This window comes from Octopus bimaculoides, chromosome 1 (assembly GCF_046866305.1).
Source record: "Octopus bimaculoides isolate indiv1 chromosome 1, ASM4686630v1, whole genome shotgun sequence".
NCBI classification, from domain to species: Eukaryota; Metazoa; Mollusca; class Cephalopoda; order Octopoda; family Octopodidae; genus Octopus; species Octopus bimaculoides.
The window spans coordinates 164,429,942-164,448,490 of record NC_142928.1 but is presented as its reverse complement, the minus strand read 5'-3'; the positions used below and the strand labels follow the sequence as shown (position 1 = coordinate 164,448,490).

The 18,549-nt window shown below is 36.3% G+C and overlaps 1 long non-coding RNA gene across 1 annotated transcript in view; it reads right to left on the bottom strand.

The window, feature by feature from the left end:
* Positions 1-18,549, bottom strand: part of LOC128249279 (uncharacterized) — a 110,664-nt gene that overhangs the window by 13,378 nt on the left and 78,737 nt on the right. The window contains exons 2-3 of the long non-coding RNA XR_016244183.1: positions 8,006-8,097; positions 297-420 (exon numbers count right to left, since the gene is read on the bottom strand). This is a non-coding gene — a long non-coding RNA (uncharacterized LOC128249279). The remainder of the gene's footprint in view (positions 1-296; positions 421-8,005; positions 8,098-18,549) is intronic.

Genomic DNA, 18,549 nt, shown 5'->3' with positions numbered 1-18,549 from the left:
TTGTCACCCACTTTTCTTCCAAGGTGCATCATTTCTCAGTTGAGTTTCTTGTTCGTCATAAGTCCTTTAATTCTAAAAGTCTGGTGTTAAAAGCACCCAGCAAATACTGTAAAGGAGTTGGCATTAAGAAGGGCATCTAACTGTCAAAACCAAGCCAAATCAGACTGGAACCTGGTGCAGCTTGTCAGCTCTGGTCAGACCATCCAACCCATGCCAGCATGAAAAAAAGACCTTAAAGGATGATTATGATGATGATGGCAGCTTTTTCCTTGAACTACTGCTCCCTGGTTACTCACCAACATTGTCTTGTTTTCTTCTGGTCTTTGATGTTCAGTTCTTTAAGCTTTCAGTCAACCATCATCTTTCGAATTTGGAAGCCTTTTCTTTTCTTTCTTTGTAATCTCTTATGCTAAAGTGGCCCTAAATGTTGTTTGGGAGAAAATTCATTAAAAAAAGTTTCAGACATTTGGAGTGGATCTGTTTTAAATGATTAGGTCACAGTGTTGTCACAAAAGTGCTACGCCAGAAGATACAAAGGTAAAGTCAACATAACGGTTTTCTTTTTTGTTGTTTTTTCGATGATTAAGATGGCTCTTCCATGATATATTGATAATAATCCTTCCTATTAGAGGCACAAGGCTTGAAATTTTGCGGGAGGGGCTAGCCAGTTGGATTGACCCCCAGTGCTTGACTGACCACTTATTTCATCAACTTATTTCAGTCATGAAAGGATTAAAGGAAGAGTCAACCTTGGTGAAATTTGAACTCAGAATGTAAAGATGGATGGATTGCCATTTAGCATTTTGTCTGGTGTGCTAATGATTCTGCCAGCTCATCATTTATGATATAATAATAATATTTGTAATGATAATGATGATAATGCAAGTAGAAGTAGTAGTAGTAATGGTAGTAGTAGTAGTAGTAGTAGTAGTAGTAATAGCAGCAGCAGCAGCAACAACAACAACAGCAATATAATTCCCATCTTCCATGCTAGTTTGGGATGGATGGTTTTGCAAGATGTGATGAGCCCAAGGAACTGCATCATCCGTCACTGTCAACCTTAGCATAGTTTCTATGGCTGGATGCCCTTTCTAGTGCCAACATCCTTACAAAGTGTAAAGGGCGCAATTTTTCATGCCAATTCTAGTGCAGTTGCCATGCAGCTTCCAAGGCTATGGTCCCCAAGAAGGGGCAGCATTATACTAGGAGATGAATGGCTAAAGTATGAGAGTAGGAGCAGGAGCAGAACAGGTTTCTTGCTATAGATGGGCTATATGGCTACTAACATTTTAGAAGCAAGGCAAGGGGTGATAACAGTGATGAAATATCTGTAAGGTGAAGAATAGTAACAATAATAGAAATAATAATACTATTGACCAGGGGAGGATGAAAGAAAGGGAAATAATGGATGGATAGTTTGAAAGTGTGTGAGGTAAGATATTGTGCATGGAAAGAGTGAGAGATATATGGTGATAGGAGCAAGTCAAAAAGAAATGGTTCAATGAAAAGGGAGAGATAATTTTGTAGCAGAGAAGAGTGATCACTGTAAAACGTGCATGGAGAGGGACAATGATAAGTATTAATGGGTAGTGATAAAAATAATTGGTATCACAGAAAATGATAATGTTAAAATATGTAATTCTGCTTTCATTAACAACAGCAGAATATTGCAGTTAAGCAAATGATGGAAGGATCAATTATGAGGTGGTATCAAAAGATTCCCAGATTAGTTATGTTTAATAAAAAATAACTTATCTATCTTAGTTTTAATATCATCTCCTTCAAAATAGTCACCTTGCATAGCAATACACCAGTCCCAGCATTCCTGCCACTTTTGGAAGCCAGCCCAGAAGTCGTTTTCTGTAAGTAAGTCAAGGACCTTCTGAGATTCGCTCTGGATCTTGACAACAGTGTTAAAACAGCAACCTTTGAGCTGCATTTTCATCTTGGGGAAGAGATGGAAGTCTGCAGGTGCTAAATGTAGTGAATAGGATTGGTATGGAAGTGATACCATATTATTTTTGGTGAGAAAGTCATAAATGAGGAGAGCTTGGTGATAGGGTGCATTATTGTTGTGAATTATCCAATTCGTCATGCTCCACAGATCCGGTCACTTTTGCCAAATGACCTCCCTCAAATGCTTCAAAACATCATTGATTGTTCTCCAATGATCCTCATGCACAAGCTGATGAATTTTCTCCACATTTCTGGGGGTGATGCTTGTGGCAGCTCTTCTAGATCACTCATTATCTTCCAGGGAGTTCTTTCACTTTTGAAGTGCTCTTACCACTTGAAACATTGCGTATGATCCATTGCCTCTTTGCCATAAGCTTGTCGAAGCATGTTCAATGTCTCTGTATCTGACTTCCCAAGTTTAACACAAAATTTTATGTTGGCTCTTTGTTCCAACTTCCTGTTCATGACGAAAATCACAGACTACAGCATACATGTGATCACAAAAATACAACTACCATAACTTGTTAAGTAAGCACAGCGATGTCACTTGGCACACTGCCTCATGAACGTCACTGCTAGCTCTCACTGTGTGCTGCCATCTGTTGGTGGGCTACAGAATTAGTCTGGGAACTTTTTAATACCATCTTATATATATGCATCTCAAAATTTTTTGTTAGATGCAGTTCTGTAATGTAAATATTATCATGATGTATGTGTGTTGGTAAATGCTTGTAGGCTGTGGTATATTGTCCTAGGAAAGTTTCTTTAAAGATGCCAAATGTTGAAAAAACACTATACTTCGCAGCCAGGTGCAATGAATTGCCCTGAAAATGTATATGTATGTGTGTATGTATATATATATATATATATATATATATGTATGTGAATGTAAATGTATGTACGTGTGTGTGTATGTATATCTGTTGCTGCCTATGCCCCCCCACACATATATGCATGCACACACACACACACACACACGCATGCACACACACACACACGCACACACACACACACACACACACACACACACACACACACACACACACACAAACACACACATCATATTTCAGTTAGTCTTTCAAGAATTTTGATCTGAAACTGTATATTAAAACCAATATTGTAATGTTTTGCAAGAGCCATGGTATTAAAGACTATAAATATTCTCGCTCTTTATTCATCTATATCTTTCTTTCTTCTTTTGCCTGGAAACATTTTCCATCACACCAATCCTTCAGTCTTCTTAATGGGTATATATTTTTAAGCAATTTAGATTTTCAACTGATTTTTCTGTATTATATTACATCTCAATAACATATATGACCACTGATGATATAGTATTGGTATCTGTTTAATTTGCTTCCTATTGTTGCTTCCAATGTAAAAAGTTATGTGTGTGTTTGTGTGTGTGTGTCTGTGTGTGTATGTATGTTTGCATGCGTGTGTTGGTTGAATTTTATTAGTTTTATTATTTCTTTACTGCCCACAAGGGGTTACACACAGAGGGGACAAACAAGGACAGACAAATGGATTAAGTCGATTATATTGACCCCAGTATGTAACTGGTCCTTATTTAATCGACCCCGAAAGGATGAAAGGCAAAGTTGACCTCGGCGGAATTTGAACTCAGAATGTAGTAGCAGATGAAATACCGCTAAGCATTTCACCTGGCGTGCTAACGTTCCTGCCAGCTCGCTGCCTTGAATTTTATTAGTTTTAGTCTTATTGTATCCTTATTCTTTGTATTATTGTGGTTGTGTGTTGTGGAAAATAAATCAACCCCAAATACATAAATCAAGAAGAGAAAAGAAATACATTTTACTGGTAGTGAGACTTCGGCCCTGAATGCAGAGGACATGCGAAGGTTCGAAAGGAATGTGGCTAGTATGCTCTACTGGATGTATAATGTAAGTGGATGACTACTGACCGAGACCTTTGCGTGAGAAGACCCGGCAAGCCAAGTAAGATCGTTGCCAGTGCCCCTGGACTGGCTCTTGTGCGGGTGGCACATAAGATGCACCATTTTGAGCGTGGCCGTTGCCAGTACCTCCTGACTGGCCTTCGTAGGATTTTAGAGCGAGATCATTGCCAGTGCCCCTGGACTGGCTTGTGTGGGTGGCACATAAAAGACACCATTTCGAGCGTGGCCGTTGCCAGTATCGCCTGACTGGCCTTCGTGCAGGTGACACGTAAAAGCACCTACTACACTCTCTGAATGGTTGGCGTTAGGAAGGGCATCCAGCTGTAGAAACTCTGCCAAATTTAGATTGGAGCTTGGTGTTGCCATCCGGTTTCACCAGTCCTCAGTCAAATCGTCCAACCCATGCTAGCATGGAAAGCGGATGTTAAACGATGATGATGATGATGATAATATGTTTGATAGAGTGTCAGTGTTCTGAGAGAGAAGTTAGGCATAAGAAGAATTGGTTGCTGTGTGCAAAAGAGAAGACTGTACTGGTTTGGTCATGTGATGTGAATGGGTGCTGATGGCTCCATACAGAAAGGATGATCTCATGAAGTGGATGGAACATGTGGAAGTGGAAAACCCAGGAAGACATAGGATGAAGTACTGAAGAACGATCTCAGGACACTGAAGCTTTCAAGCAAGATGACAAAGGAGTGATATATCTGGTACTTTGCTGTACTCAAGAAGACCTGTACTCTGCAATGGAAGTGTTAAGACTGATCCTTCTAGAAGTATAAAGCACTCATGGTAGTGCCATGTAAAAGCACCTGTGTGGTGACACATAAAAGTGCCCAAGTGATATCATGTAAAAGTGCCAGTGCAATGCCACATAAAAGCACCCAGAACATTTTAAGTGGTTGGTATTAGGAAGGGCATCCAGCTGTAGAAAACATGCCAAACCATACTGGAGTCTAGTGCAGCCTCCTCCCCTACTTTGCCAGCTCCAGTGATACCATCTAACCCATGCCAGCATGGACAATGGACGTTAAATAATGATGATGATGGATAGTATATAATAGGAATATATAGGGTGGTATATAATAGGAATATATAGGATGGTATATAATAGGAATATAAATGTAGATAACAGCTTAAAGATTGAAATTAGTCATAAGTCCTTTTATTCTGATAGCGTCTTTCCTCAAACTGCTGCTTTCTGGAACTCCCAACCATTGTCTTGTTTCAGTCCTTCAGGATTTTTGTCAATTATCACTTTTTGAATTTATAGGATCCTTCTTTTCCTTCTTTGTAATCCCTTCACTACGATGGCCTAAAGCCTCGGTTGGGATCAAATTGTTTTAAAAAACATATCCATTGCTGGAAAAAAATAATGGAATATTGCAACTGTCCAAGAAGTAGTCTGCTAAAGTAAGCTGTGTTTTAGGTGTGTTATTTCTTTTTTCTTTTTTAAAATCTACAGAGAGATAACAATTCCAGATTTGCTTTGTTTGTCTTGAGGTGTTTCTTGAATTATAAATGGTGGTGCTGATGCTTAGTTACCCTTGATTTGGTCAACATCATCAACTGGTAATTGTTATAGTATAGTTACCTGCTCTTATTTTGAGGTAAAGCAAAGCAGTGATAGGACATCATCATCATTATTTTACCAGATGACCCCGTGCCATCAAAAATGACAGCTAATTGTAGTATTTTATTTTAAAATATGGATGGTAAATCAAATTAATACACTTGTCAATGTTCACATACATTCATATACTTCCTTTGATTTTTCTTTTCAGAATTGAATATTCACCATCCCACTACCAAGTTTGTCATCACCTCTTCCTTCCTTATTCATACGTTGTGATGGAGAAAGACACAAGAGTATTATAGTAGATGCTGGCATGGGTTGGATGGTTTGACAGGATTTGAGGGGTTCATAGACTGCATCATGCTTCTCAGTCAACTTTGGTATTGGTTCCTATGGCTGAATGCCTTTGCTAATGCCAACCACCTTACAGTGTGTACTGGGTGTGTTTTTTATACCAACACTATTGATGTCACCCTGCAGCTTGCAATATAACAAACCCTGAGGGAGAAGGTGTCAGCTTTTAGCTATGGAACAAGGAGTTAAAGTATGACAATGGGGTGGAGAGCACAGAGTAGCTCTTGTAGAGAAGCTGTATTACTACTCACATTTAGTAAAAGAGAGAGAGAGAGAGAGGATAATAAGCAGGAGCTGTAAAGAGATAGTGGAGATGAAGTATCAAAGTATCCAGGTGGCCCCTTAAGGCACATGGGGAATAGAGTGGGTGGGGGTTTTGCAAGATGAAATTGACTTGCAAACTATGAAAAACTATGTGCTGGTTTGACAGTCAAAATGGAGAGCAACTTAAAGCTGATGATTTTCACAAATAGTGTGTGAAAGAGTTTGTAAACAATGTGCTACTCAAATGCTTAAAAATGTAAGACATACTGAGCTATAGCTGTCAAAATGTCTATTTGAGGTGTATTTAAAATCAGAGTCACCAATATAGGAAATTTAAGGGTTTGTTATTAAATATGACAGGAAATTGGTTGTATATAATTTTCCTGTATTTCCCAATTTACCAAGAGAGAAAATATGTTCTAACAGATCTTGATGGTATTATATAGTAACATTAATACTATACCGTGTGGATTGACAAAACAAGTCAAATATGGAATTCAATTGGAGAAAATACTAGCTATTAATTTGCAACAGTTTACATGAATGTTTTAGTGAAAAAATACATTGATAAGTCAATTAGATAATTTATGTTATACAAATATGATAGACATTGTACATATCTCTTCTTGTATTTTTGTCAAAGGAATAATTTGTTTTATAAAGCTAAATTGGAGCAATCAGATAAATGGTTATCATATGACGAAAAAAAGATCAGTTAAATGTACATGTATTTACTGGAAGAAATTCTATTGAGGCTATATCATCATCACCATCATTGTTTAACGTCTCCTTTCCATGCTGGCATGATTTGAATGGTTTGTACGAAGACTGGCAAGTCAGCAGGCTCCAATTTGATCTGGCAAGGTTCTACAGCTGGATGCCCCTCCTAATGCCAACCACTCTGAGAATGTAGTGGGTGTTTTTTATGTGTCACTGGCATGGGGACCAGTCAAGCAGCACTGAATTTGACCATGCTTGAATGGTATTTTTTATGAACCCCTGGCGCGAGAGCCAGGAGGCAGCACTGGCATCTACTACGTTCGAATGGTGCTTTTTATGTGCCACCAGCACGGGTACCAGTCTGACGGCACTGGCATTGGACACAACAACGATTTCACTTGACTCAACAGGTCTTCTCAAGCACAGTATATTGCCCGATAATTGAAGGGTACTTTTAAATGGGCCGGTTATGCAAACACTGGCATCAACCACAGCTATAATCTCACTTGGCTTGTCAGGTCACGGTCATTTGTCATTACCTCTGTGAGGCCCAATGCTTGAAGGTCGTGCTTCACCACCTCATCCCAAGTTTTCCTGGGTCTACCTCTTCCACAAGTTCCCTCCACTGTTAGGGTATGACACTTATTCACACAGCTTTCCTCATCCAGCGGAGCATACTAGCTTCATTTCTTTCAACCCAGCGCATGTCCTCAGCAGTCACAGCATGTGTTTCATTGCTGTGTAGCATGGTTGTTCACACACAGGCATCATACAGTCTACCTTTTACTCTGAGTGAGAGGCTCTTTCTAATCAGCAGAGGTAGGAGCTCTCTGAATTTTAAGCATTTGGAATCTTTTTCTTGTCTTTTCAGGAGTTTCTTTCCATTTTTTTTCCATGTAGTAGCAAGATACAAATGTTACCTTGTGGTTCCTTTTGATATACAAATGAAAATGGCAACAAACATTTCACATGTGATTAGCTGATTCAGATCAAGGTTGACATTCTTTCTCCTTCAGTATGATTATACAATGTGTTATTCACATTTTGTTAATATTAAGCAATAATCAACATATTTTTCAAAAAATATTTCTTATTGTATAAGTTGCAAAATAAAAGCAAAATTAATCTATATTTTAATTTTAATCCTTTACCATTCAGGTTATTCTTTCAAATGTAATACTTATTATTTACATTGTTTGGAAATAGTCATATATTACCTTGTAGCTTCAAGATTTCAATGATGTGGCTGTTTATTTCTAGAACGACATTGTAGAGTAGGTGTGAGAGGCAGGTTCTGGCCAGTTTGAGCCTAAAACAGATAGAATATTTCAGCCAGATATAGTCGGTTTAGATACCAAAGTGTTACTCGAGCAACATTTACTTAATGCATCTTTTGAATGGTACATTCTAATGCATAATTGGCTTAATCCTTGCATTTAAACCAGCCATATCTGGTTTAAATATTCTACCAGTTTTATGTTAAAACTGGCCATATATGGCTTCTCACATTTACTCTACAATAATACTCTTAAAGTAAGTAATCACATTGTCACAGTTTCAAGATTATGCATGATTAATTTAAAACAATGTGAATAAATAAGCATTATATTTGGCAGAGTAATCTGAGCGTATTGGCTTCTGGTGAGAGAGTCATATACATGAATATAGAAGAGTATGTTTAAAGTGAAATTCAAGTTATAATTTTCAAAGTTGCTCATCAGAAACGATCATTCCAAAGTGAAACATTTTGCATTTGACTAAAATATTTGGCTTTCCAAATATTTAAAAAATTTCATTAGATATTTTTGACAAATTTAAACAAGTTACTATTTGTGATTATCTTAAAATAAAAACTTAAACATTCTCTCATTTCTTTCACAAGAAGGACTAAACTAATTTCTTATTTAGAAAATGTGTCTGCTTAAGTTTTCTCGTGTTCTTTCATCCCACACAACAAAAATTAATTAGTTTATAAAGTAATCTTTCGAAATCTCAATTTCTAAATTCATTACAAAATCAGTCCAGCCACATCTGCTCACAAATTACTTTTGCTGCTAAAACTAATAATGACTACACATTTTTGGAATTTTTGTAAATAACGCAAGCTGTTTCAGATGTCTTCCATCTTCATCAAATCATTGTAAACTGCCTGTCTAATGTTTGTTGTTTGATCTCATCCAGAAATGGAACAAAAGGAAACAAATAGAGTGATTATTACTCTAGTCATTTATCTCTTTCTTATATAATAGTTGTTACAGGATGTAGTAGTAGTAGTTTCTGTCTTCTATCACAGGCAGTGTTGGGTATATCTCTATGTGTGTAAAGTCATGTGTAAGAAAAGCAGTTTAACTGCAAGTCAGCCCTGGTGGAGGAGAGAAGACCTCTGACAAAGAGCAATCCAACTATGATCACATGATCATATCATCTTGTCTTTCTGTATATCTAGGACGACAATGTCCAATATATACCGTCATTTTTAAGAAAGAAGGCATGATTTAGGGAAGATTTAGCTATGGCAACCATGTAAAATTCCTTTGAGTGTAATGCCACATTGTAGTGAAATGGATTGGGTGTTGAATGGTGGAAATCTGCAGAAGCCAGAGGAAAACAAATTTAGTATAGGATCTACTGGAAGTAATGCCCTAATTTGCATGAAAGTCAGAGCCCTTGTTGTTGTTGTTTATACCCAAGTTAATCCAACTGTTTTAAATCTTTCTTTAATTCATTCACTGTTTCCTCATTTTGTTTGATGGTCATCCAGTCTTAACTAAGGAACGATAAGTATTTACAGGTATGACTGAATTGGGGATTTCAGGGATTGGAAGGCATAATTAGTATTATAAAATACCAACAGAAAAGAGGTGATATAAAAATACACCAAAAAAGTTTTAGAGTATCTTGACTGGGAGCTTTAACATGTAGTAACGCCTGCGCATGCGTAGTCTTACGCATGCGTAGTCTTACGCATGCATAGAATTAAACAAGCAAGCGTTTCCCGCTCAATTCATTCTCTTTCTCGCTGGCCAGCGATTGAGCATGGACGTGTGTTTAAAGCTGTCTCTACATCTTTCGGACTTACACTCGACAGCTCGCTCACAACAAGAACTAAAGATGTGTTTATATGTTTACCACCTAAATAAAGTGTTGTTTAAGTTGTTTAGTCTGGAGTTCAGCGTTCCGTTATATTCTATAATTTTATAGTAGAAAGTCAGGTATACAATCTAAAGATGTATAACCCACTTTCCTATAAACAAATACTTTTAACTGTTATTATACAAATAGAAAATAGGTTATTCAATAGTTGCTGCTTAGCATTCAACTGAAAAACACAACTGAGACAATTTCCTTCCTGGCCCTAGGCTGCTGCTGTTGCATATTATCATTTTCTATGTTTATGTGATTTACAAATGTAAGCATTTAGAGTTCATATGTTATAGAAAAAAAAGTGATGGATGCGAAGGGTATTTTGAACAGAATAATTCATATTTTATACATCTTGAATCAATAGTGCTCCACAATAAAGTTTCCAAGCCAGAAATTTCTGGAATTTATCCATAGTTTCCATGCTTGCAGTTCTTCAGAACAGACAGCCAGTTGATTCTTGTTGATACCCTGAGTAACCAGAGAATGTCACTGTTTCCCACCATCAGTTCTTTATGGAAAGTTAACATAGAAATTCTACCGGTCATATTTCTTTTCTGGCAGAGAGCTGTGACATGAGTGTCTGGCATTTGACTGGTATTTATTTGATCCAGAGCATACACCTCAACAACCTATATGTTTCACGATGAATAATTGAGAGCCATTCTTGCTGCTAGCATGTCAGTCATGATACCTTTCTTTATCAGCTCTTCTGATTTTTCCCTTTCTTCCCCTCTAATCCGTTTCTCTTTGCTCTTACTTCTTTGCTAAATCCTGTTGATCTTTTTTAGATCATCCTCTTCGAAGCAACCCACCACTAGTTGTTGACAAGCATTCCCATCAACTGTTGCTTAATTAATTCACAAATCCTGTCTCTGTAAGCACTGTGCACACGGAATGTTGTATTCAGCTTTGAGTAACTGAAACCCTGTCTTTGCTTTTGTCCAAGGCCAATTATACAGATCATAAACTTATGGTACCCTGTCAGTAGAGCGTAGTTCCAATGAAACAGAATGATGCATAAGAATTATTGATTTTCTTACTTATTGCAAGCCAACAAACACACTAAGTGCATTTAAGAATTGCAAAAGAACAGATCAACAATAATTTGAAATATGCTTTTGCATCAGGAAAAATTATTATTCAGATACATTACAATAATTTAATAATCCATAACAGACTTAAGAAGGTAGGATTTAATCAACCATGAGATTAATGAAATCATAGCATAAAGCATCACAGATAAAGACTGAAGAAATATATATAAAGAGAGACTACAAAAAGTATTTATATAAAAATCATTGAGTTTATAAGAAAGCTTACCACCCAAACCTCTTCACAACTATATATATATATATATATATATATATATATATATATATATATATATATGTACTGATTTCTATTGCTGTTGTTTACTTCTGGTCAGTTTTAACGGGGTAGATCTGTGGCCCCACGTGTTCATTTTGTATATTGGAGAGGGTTTGTTTAATCAAATGTGTCCTTCCAGTTTAAAAAGTTGGTACTTGATGTGAGTGAGATTTGTTTGTTGTTTCTAAGTGCGTTGAGTGACTGTAACAAATCTCACTTGTTTGTTACCCTGTACATAGATTTTTGACCATGTATATGCATGTGTGTGTGTGTGTGTGTGTGTACTTGTATATGTAGCTTGTCTCTTGGATTTTTTAGATTTTTAAATTAGTATTTTGTATAGTACGCTTTTCTTGATGGTGTCTGATCTCCTTCATCGTTTGAGTTGCACCGTGGTGGTTCTTCTCTAAACTATTAATATATATATATAGAAATATATATATATATTACATACACACACACACACACATATATATATATACACACACACACATATATACATGCTTATATATGCATACATAATAATGACTTGAGATATTTATATATGTGTGTGGTTGTATATTTTGTATGAAGTATATTAACATGCACGTATCTTCTTTTGTATTCATACATGCATCTATATTTGTGCACGTGAGTGTATGAATAAACTTCTTTCACTTCCTCTGTGTGTGTGTATGCGTGTGTGTGTGTGTGAAAGAGAGAGAGAGAGAGAGCCTGTATTTGTAAATACCTTTATGCATGTGTGAGTGTGTATGTATCTGTATACTGTCTTATCTACTCTCGGCTCAACATTTTCATATCTACTGGCATTTATTTTCTCTTGTATTTTCTCATCTCTCTGGCCATTACCACCTCTCTCTCTCTCACTATCTATCTATCTCTCTCTTTAGTGGCACTTTTCCTTCGATGCTCCTTCTTTTTCTCCCCTCCTTCTTCTTTTCTTCCCCTCTCTTTCAACCTAGTTTATATAGCCTTCAACACCATCTGACATTTCCTTTTTTTCTGCCCAACAAAAGATTCTGTCCAAAACGTTATAGACTTCTCTTCTTCCTCATGGCATAAAAACACATTCTACTGTTTGAATTATTTGCCTTTGCTGATGCAAAACATCAGTGCTTCATTCAAATTCTACCGTTTTCCTACAAAGAGCTTGCTATTATCACAGGACAAGAAATCACACCATTCTAACTCTAGAGGAATTACATTGTTCAATCAAATAAATTGTTTTGTCAAAACAGAATGTTGTCAAAGCAGTGAAATTTGTATCTCAACTGGAGGATTACTTCATGACAATGGATTATCATATATGATAATAAAGGTATTAGCTTAACTCAGACAGATTGTTATGTTGAAGCAAAAGGCATCATTCATTACATCACGCACAGCATAAAGATTAAATGTATTGGATATTGTATAAAATATTGTGTGATATGCTATCATTGTTTGTTTTAGCTTCATATCAACTTTGATATAGCAAATCTATAATCAAAGGTATTCCAGCCATATCAGTCCATCTTATTTCTTTTTTTTTAAATATTTTTTATTTTTTATCTTTTACCTTTTACTTGTTTCAGTCATTGGACTGCGGCCATGCTGGGGCACTGCTTTGAATTTTTAATTGAATGGATCAACCTCTCTGGCCATTACCACCTCTCTCTCTCTCTCTCTCTCTCTATCTATCTATCTCTCTCTTTAGTGGCACTTTTCCTTCGATGCTCCTTCTTTTTCTCCCCTCCTTCTTCTTTTCTTCCGCTCTCTTTCAACCTAGTTTATATAGCCTTCAACATCATCTGACATTTCCTGGTACTTATTCTATTGGTCTCTTTTGCTGAACTGGTAAGTTATGGGAATGCAAACACACCAACACCGGCTGGCAAGCAGCAGTAGGAAGACAAACACAGGCACAAAGACACACACACATAGATACACACACACACACACACACACACATATATGTACATATATATATACATACATATACACATATATATATATATATATACATATACATACACGCACATATATATATATGTGTGTACATATATATATATATATATATATATATATATATATTATTTTGCTTAAAAGAGTTCCAACACTGTCTGTTTTTTATGTTTTATTTATATTCCTGCAGAACTAATGTGGGGTATAGAATATGGAATATACAATATACAATATAAAATAAAATAAAATAAAAATGGATGGCACCATGAAAGAAAGTATTGAATGTAGATGAAATATTGAGTGTTCAATATAAAGGATCAAATATATAAATATATAAATATAAATATATATATATAAAGGCGACTCGAGTTTCAGGGCTATTTCCCTTCGTCATGGCCGGTATGACAGACTTTAACAGACTGTAATAAGTTGGCTGGTTTTCTGTCTTTTATACCAATTCCTTTGGACGGCAGCAGTAGGTGTTTGGCTATTTTTAGAATTGATGTTAAATCTATTTTTAGAAATGATGATATTTTAATTTCTTGTTTTGTGTGGGTTGTAGGGATAAGATTTTTAAACCCCAGTAGGTGTTTGGCTGTTCTTAGAAATGATGCCAAATCTATTTCTAGAAATGATGATATCTGAGAGATTTTTTTGTGTTTTGGTTACAGGGATAAGATTTTTAAACCCCAAGTAAGATGGATTTAATCATTGTTTGTTAAGAGTGGGTTTGAATTTCTTAATAAAGTCCTTTTCTTTGCATTTTCTTTCAATTTCATTCCGGTTATAAAGTTTATGGAATGGAAATATAATAAAAGTTTGATGACCACATGTTGCTAGATGGTTACTCAGTGGTATTTGGCGGACTTCTGGGTTTTTAATCTGTTGTCGATGTACCTGTGAGCGTTCCGATAGTGCATTACCTGTCTGGCCAACGTACAATTCTTCACAATTAGGGCATTTGATGCAGTAGATTAGATTTCTACTTTTGCAGTTCATGTTCGCATTGGTGAATATTTTCCCTGTTTTTGTGTTCATATATGGGCCGGTATGGATTGATCGGCATGTGCCGCATCGGCTATCATTGCATTTGGATACAGTGAATGTTTGATTTTTGTTGCTGAGGTCAAACCTTGCCTTTGTTAATAGTTTTTTCAAGTTTTTAGGTTGTCTCTTACTGAGAGTTATATTTTGATCTGTAATGATATTTCTCAATTCCTTACTTTGTGCAAGGATCGGTAAGTTCGCTTTGGCGATATTAAAGATGTTCTGGTGGCATGGATTTTGTGTCACTATAAATGGAATGATCTTTTCCTGTTTGTCTTTTCTTTGCGGTGTCCTCAGTTGTTGTATGGGTATTTTCAAAGCCCGCTGAATACCATTTTCTATGAGTCGTGATGGGTATTTTTGCTTCACCAGAAATTCTTTCAGTTCCATCAGGCGTTGATTTCTGGTCTCTATATCCTCTACAATAGTACATATTCTCCTGGCTAGGCAGTATGGTATGTTGCGTTTTGTATGGGGTGGATGGCACGATTTAAAGTTCAAGTATTGGTGTGTGTCTGTGTGTTTGTAATATATATCTGTGGTAATGGCGGTGTTCTTTTTAATTACCATTATATCTAGAAATGGTAATTTGCTACTGTTCATCTCCTTTGTGAATTGGATGGATGGGTGTAGGTTGTTCAGGAGGGTGTTAAATTCTTCCACAATGCTTTGAGGTTTGGTCCAGATTATGAAGCAATCGTCCAGGTATCTCTTCCATGCTTTTTCTATAAGTTTCCTAAATTCGGTGTTATATCTCTCCTCTATTTCCTGGTAGAGTTTTTGTTCCAAGTAACCCATCACCGAATTCGCATAAACGGGGGCAAACCTCGTCCCCATAGCCGTGCCTTTAATTTGGATATAGTTCTTACCATTGAAGAAGAACGTATTATTTTCCAGGATAAGTCTCACTGATTCTAGTATAAATGTCACCGTGTACCTGTTGGGAATTGCTTCTCTGTGTTTGTTTACCCAGTATTCAACCGCCTTTATTCCTAAATCATGTGGGATATTTGTGTATAGGCTTACTACATCGAAGCTCAGTAGGATTGAATTTGTTTCAGTGGTTTTGGGAAGATGGGATAAAAAGTCGATGTCATCCCGAATGAAACTGGGTATGTATGTACAAAGTGGCTTCAAAAGAATGTCGATGAAATTGCTTAGACGGTGAGTAGGGCATACTGGGCCAGCTATAATTGGTCTAAGTTTTAAATCTTTTGGATGTAGCACTTTTATGTATTCACTTCCTTGTTCCTTTACTCCCTGTTGAATATCTTCTGACTTATGTATTTTGGGTAAGCCGTAAAAGTTACTGGGTTTTGGTTCGAAGTTGGTGATGTAGTCTCTTTCATTGTCAGTGAGTGAGTTGTAGTGTTTAGAAACTAAGTGGTTGATCTTCTTCATGATGTGGTGGTCTATGTTCGAGGGTATTTCACAATAGAAGGTTGTGTCATTTAGTTGTTCCTCAACTAAATCCTTGTAGTATTCCACATCCATGATGACGATTGCACCCCTTTTATCTGCTTGTTTAATTATTATTGTTTCATCGTTTTATATGCGTTTAAGTGCAGATATCTCTGATTTGTTAATGTTCGGCCTAATTTTGGTATTTTGTTTTAGGGGGAAGTTTGATAGGGTGTCAATATATTGGTCCAGGTAGATATTTCTGCCTTTTGGTGGGGTGAAATTTGATTTATTCCTCACTAAAGAATCTTCGGTTTCATTATTATTTTTATTATTAATATTGGTGGTGAAGAATTCGACAAGTCGTAATTTGCGACAGAATTTCTGGATATCTTCCTTTAGTTCATGGTGGTTGACTGTTGGTGTAGGTGTAAATTTCAGGCCTTTTAACAGAAGTTGGGTTTCATCATTGTCAAGATCTCTTCTGGAAAGATTAATTATCTTAAGGTCTATGTGTCCAATTGTTTTGGGTATGTTACTTCTTGGAGTGTTTCTTTCTCCGGTGTTTGTTGTCCTGACATTAAAAAATGAATTTTTTTCTGTTTATGGTTACTATTTTTGTTGGTGTTGATTTGAAGTTTGTGTTTTCGTTGTGTTATTTTACCTGGTGTTGTTATGTTTGCCTTCCTATTTTCAGAATTAAATATCTTCTTTTTCAATTTGTAAGTATTGGTTTTAGTGATCTGAGAGGATGGTCTGGTATTGTTTCTGGTTCTAGGCCGGTTTTTTCCCCCGTTTTTTGTAGGTAATCTTTGTTGAGGTTTTGAAAATGATCTGGTGTTCCTACGTCTAAAGGTCTGATCAGAGAAATATTTATTTTGTTCATGTTTTTTGTTTATAATGTGTAGATTAGGGTGTTTGCGTACAAAAGGGGAAGAGTTCTTACCGTAGTTCCTCTTTGATTCCTGGTGGGATGGGCGTTGATGTTGCCTCATGCTCTGGTTTTTGTTACCTTGGTGAGATTGTTCTTTTTTACTGTTATTTCTCTGGGTTCTAAATTCTTTACCGTAGTTGGTAGAATATTTATCCAGGAATAGTTGTTTCTGCTGCCATAATTTGCGTGATTTGTTCTCTTCTCTGGAGATATCTTTGATCCATAGTTCGCGCATTTTTTCTTCTACATTGCCAGTTGCTAGTTTTGATATTTCTTCTTCAATAAGACTGTCGATTGCTTCATATTTGGTTTTATAACGGGATTGTTTAGACAGGGTGATAGAAATGTCGGTCCTGAATTTTGTTAATGCGAGATCCCATCGGAGTTTTGTTTCTTCCTCTGGTTCTCCTCTAATTTCTTTAATTAGGTACTTCCGAGGAAGTATGGGTGCCGTTAAGGAAATCCATTCTGAGTGTGTTTCGGCATATTTTTCGCATTTATATGCTTTCCAGAAGTTTTGTTTTCTTATATTGAGAGATTTCTTCCATGTCTGCCAAATTTCTTTTCTTTTTCGGTGGGCTTCATTTTCCAGATTTCTTTCATTTATTTCTGATATCCACGGAGGTTGTGGTAGATTTTCTTTGGTAGACTTTATAATTGTTGGTATGATTTCCGTGAGATTCTTCATTTCATTGTTTATATGTTCGTTGATGAGTTTTCCATCTGTTGATTGTTTTTCTATTTCTTTTAAGATAGAGGATTGTGTTTCTATCGTTGTGATGAGGATTGATAGTTTGGATGAAATTTCCATCAGAATTTTTTCCGATTCCGTTAATTTTGTTTGTTGTTTCACAGACATGTTGGCTTATACACAATAGAATATATATATATATGCGAGTAAAAATAAATACAAAAAAGGTGGGTTTTTTTTATACACACACACACACAAAATACATATTTTTTTCAAACAATGATATAAAGTCATTTAACAAAGGTAAATGACATTATATCATTGTTTGAAATATGTATTTTTATATTATTCAATTGATACACACACACACACACACACACACACACACACACACACAATGGATTTCTTTCAGTTTCCGTCTACCAAATCCACTCACAAGGCTTTGGTTGGCCCAAGGCTATAGTAGAAGACACTTGCCCAAGAAGGTGCCATGCAGTGGGACTGAACCTGGAACCATGTAACTGGGAAGCAAGCTTCTTACTATACAGCCATGCCTGCACCTATACAGAAGATTGCTTACATTATTTAAGTGGCAGCAGGGGAAGAACACTGATTTGTGGATGATTTTGGTGTTATTTCTAGTAGGTCAACTGGCCTTATAGAAAGCTTCCTGATAGATTTCTGTGAAGAGTTTTTAAGGTGAAGTTTTGCTGATAGAAAATTATAATGGTAGATTTGTTACCAAGGAAAGCAAATCTTTGAATATTTACAGAATATATTGTAAATATACTGTGAATATACTGTAAATATTTAGATATACAGTGTATATCTAAATATTTATATTAATAAAATATGAGCTTGGAAACTCAGAGTAAATACTTAACTTATGGATAACATGTAACAGCAAGGATATAACAATGATCACCTGACTCTGGACTAGATACGTGTGCATCATTTTATCAATCAATATGAAAGGAGCAGTGAGTTGGCAGAATTGATAGGGCATCAGAACACCAGACAAAATGCCTTTCTCCTGGAATGGAATATTGGTCTTACATTGGAGAGAGTGTGATTGCTATTGCTACTGCTGCTGCTGCAGCTGCTGTATACACAGATATACTAAACCACATCCAGAGACAGGACACTTGATCGATTGGTGTGAAGTTAATCACGGACAATGCTTCAGTCCCTGGCTTATAAATGTGCAATCTTTTTTTAGTTCCCCCTCTCTC